This window comes from Sinocyclocheilus rhinocerous, unplaced genomic scaffold (genome assembly GCF_001515625.1).
Source record: "Sinocyclocheilus rhinocerous isolate Xijiao unplaced genomic scaffold, SAMN03320098_v1.1 scaffold1436, whole genome shotgun sequence".
Classification (NCBI taxonomy): Eukaryota; Metazoa; Chordata; class Actinopteri; order Cypriniformes; family Cyprinidae; genus Sinocyclocheilus; species Sinocyclocheilus rhinocerous.
In genome coordinates, this window is record NW_015647013.1 from 493,348 (window position 1) to 496,903 (window position 3,556).

Sequence of the window (3,556 nt, forward strand, 5' to 3'; positions counted from 1 at the left end):
GGCAATAAAGCTCTTTCTGATTCTGATTCTGATTCTGATTATTATTAAGTCTCTTACCGGCTCAGACTGCATAGGGTAAGCTTATGGGTCTGTCACGTGATGAACGAATGACTCGAAAAACCCGAAGACTCGAGAGATTAACTAATCAATTCTCTTTCCGGCTTAGACTGCATTGGTTAAACTTATGGGGCTGCCACGTGATGAACGAATGACTCGAAAAGCCCGAAGACTCGAACCAGGTGAACTACTTGAAGGACGTTATTTTTATTGTGTAATTCTGGCTCTGATAGGATGTGCATATAAGTGTATTTTTTATTGTACTGTATGTGTTTGCTGTTTTATGTTTTTATGTTAGTGATTACCTGCCAAGGGGCCGCGGATGAAAACTAGCCATTGGCTAAATTTGGTACAATGCATGAAATGCAAACATTTACGTTAAAATTGTACATGGTCCCTTTTCAAATACATTTTAATAAATAAATAAATAATAGCGAGGCTGTTGGAGCATTAGACCCTGGTGAGGTGGTGTGTGCAAACGCTTAGTCCCTCCCCCTCCCCATGACCTTTAACCCTGGTTCGCTACACACTGCACACCTCCTGCTGCTCTGTCGCTCAGAAGAGAGACACTAGTGCAGACAGAGAGGGCAGAGAGCTGATAGAAAATGGCAACAAAGAGAGAGATCAAATGCAAATGCTACTGGGGGAGGATAGTTATGCATCTGCAAAATTCATATTTCAGCCGCACTCCCTCAGAAACCACTTCGATCATCATATTCAAGTTGTCTATGCAGTGGAGGACTCTTAAAGCAATAGTTCAAAATCTGTCATTATTTATTCACCCTCATGTTGTTCCAAACCTGAATGACTTTATTCTTCCATGGAACGGGATACTTTTATGGTGCTTTTTGTCAATTTGGAGTTTGACAGCCCCAGTCCTTATTCACAGTCACTGTATGGAAAAGAGTGGCCAGGATATTCCTCATAAAGTCATATATTGTGTTTGGAATGACATGAGGGTGTGTAAATAATGACAGAATTTTCCATGTTTTATTTTTTTTGCATGAACTGTTCCTGTATTATGATTCCATTCTGTATTTCTTTATTTTTATTTTATTTTTGAATGGTTTCTTTATTTTTATTTTAATATTTTATTATTTTTCTAATATTTTATTTTATCGTTCTAATTTTTCTCGCTCTTTTTCATATTGATGCTTTGGCAATATAGTAGGTAAATTACTTAAAATAGTATTTTTTTATGTTTTATTTTATTATTCTAATGTGTCTCACTCTTTTTCATATTGATGCTTTGGCAATATAGTATGTAAATCATTTTACATTTTATTGTATTTTTTAAATATATTTTATTTATGTATTTAACGATAAATGTTATTGTATTTTTATCAGAATTTATATTTTTAGGTGAACTATTCATGATGTTCACTTAGTCTTTCTTTTATTTCTTTTAATTTATTTAAATTTAATTAAAATTTTCAGTATTTTATTTCACTTTTCTCTGATATTTATTTTATTTTTTTATGTTTTATTTTATTATTCTAATTTGTCTCCCTCTTTTTCATATTGATGCTTTGGCAATATAGTATGTAAAGCATTTTAAATTGTATTGTATTTTTTTAAATATATTTTATTTATGTATTTAACAATAAATGTTATTGTATTTTTATCAGAATTTATATTTTTAGGTGAACTATTCATATGATGTTCACTTAGTCTTTCTTTTATTTATTTTCATTTAATTAAATTTAATTTAATTTTTCAGTGTTTTATTTCGCTTTTCTCTAATATTTATTTTAATGTTTTATTTTATTATTCAAATTTTTCTCCCTCTTTTTCAAATTGATGCTTTGGCAATATAGTATGTAAAGTACTTTAAATGGAAATTGAGAAAGAGAGAGAATTTCTTTCCAGAAGAGGCAAGAGAGAGGGGAAGATAGAGGAGCAAAGCATGGGAGCACCACAAACTCTGAACCTGAGAAACAGAGATAACAGTGAACCAGCAGACAGCAAATACAGCATCAATCTCCTCAGTCACTCCTTCTCTTTCAGCTCCTCTCTCCATCTCTTTTCCCTCCAGTGAGTCTGTTTTTCTCCTGGATCCTCATGCGGAGTGCTCCTGTGTGTTTGTAATAGACCCTTTCCACGTGCTGCCTTCTCTCTTTTCCCTTGCCTTGCTCTCTCTCACCTCTCCAGCACACATGGAACAGTTTATCTAGGAGCTTATTTTTTGCGCCTATTAAGCAAAGTTCCTTCTCACAAAAAAAAAAAAAAAAAAAAAAACGGCAGCCACAGAGAGAAAAACTCTTTTTATTATGATTGTATAGCAGCACTGCGAAACAGACGGAGAGCTCGAGAAAGGCAAAGAGAGACAGAGAAAACCCCCCTGGTAAGCTGTGGCTCCACCACGCATGAGAAAATCAATAAAGCATCCCTTTAAAAGAGGTTGACGGATAATGGAGAAAGACAGGTGGGAGAAACAGACTTTCTGCCCTTTCTCTTTTCGCTCCATCCCACAAATACACCATCCACGCAACAAAACTGCATCACTGCCTTTGCTACATCACAAATGCGTGTTTACGCTGCAGATTCTCTTGTTAATCATAATGGGAGCAATATAGTTGCAGTGTCAAGAACATCTGTAATTCCTGGAGAGAGCGATCTGTTAGCATTCCCATTCATCTCAATAGCAGTTGCTATAAAAATGTTGATTAGTTAATTGGTTTATATGAAGCCGTTTGTTTTTGGGGCATTACTGTTTGAATTGGGCTGCGTTTCCCAGATGTATCACATTCTGAGTTGGTCATAGAGACAAGTAGTCACAATGGTTTCTACAGGAAGACTTACAACACTTTTGGAAAACGTAAGCCCTGCATGTTCCCTTTTGAAACATCTCACCCGTGTTTCGGGTCTCGCGGCTACTGAGGCAGTTAATCAGACCGATCACGGGGATTGTAGGCGGGGCATGGAAGGAATCTGACGAGGAGTGCTTTCTCTTTCAAAATTCCTTTTTTGTTTAATTTTATTTCACAGAATAGGAACTGTGTATAATGTTAGATATCTACATTATTGGTGAAGGAGGCTCCTGACTTGGTGAAATGGCAAGTTTTTTGAGTTGTTAGACTCTTGTTTGAGCCTCCTTTGAGCCTCCTCATCCTCTCAGCCCAGGTACGTGAATATTTAGGTTGAGGAGAGAGTTATACTGAGCACTCTGCTCCCCAGTATTTTCATTTGCAGTTATTTCAGAGTTTTTGAGGCTCTCTGTGAGCCTCCCTGATCAGCTGTTCATGACCCTGGTAGCTCCCCCTCCCTTTGAGGGTCGCTATGCTGAGATCACAGTTCCTAGTGTTCTTTCAGCAGAGCTCTGTGGCTGTTGTTTAGGTTGGGTGGGCCTCCTTGATAAGTCGCTCTTAGGTCGAGCTTTTGAGTACTCCCCTCACTTGAGTCACTTGAGGTGTAGTTGAGTGTAGTCAGGTCTCCTCTCGTTTTAGAGAGTCGTTATGCTGAGACCTCCACTCTTAAGAGCCCCCCTACCAGGGTTGAG

The 3,556-nt window shown here is 37.1% G+C and overlaps 1 long non-coding RNA gene across 1 annotated transcript in view; it reads left to right on the forward strand.

Annotated features, from left to right (window-relative positions):
- LOC107708244 (uncharacterized) overlaps nt 1-791 on the forward strand; it is a 3,714-nt gene extending 2,923 nt beyond the window's left edge. The window contains exon 3 of the long non-coding RNA XR_001636341.1: nt 356-791. This is a non-coding gene — a long non-coding RNA (uncharacterized LOC107708244). The remainder of the gene's footprint in view (nt 1-355) is intronic.
- The last annotated feature ends 2,765 nt before the right edge of the window (nt 792-3,556 follow it).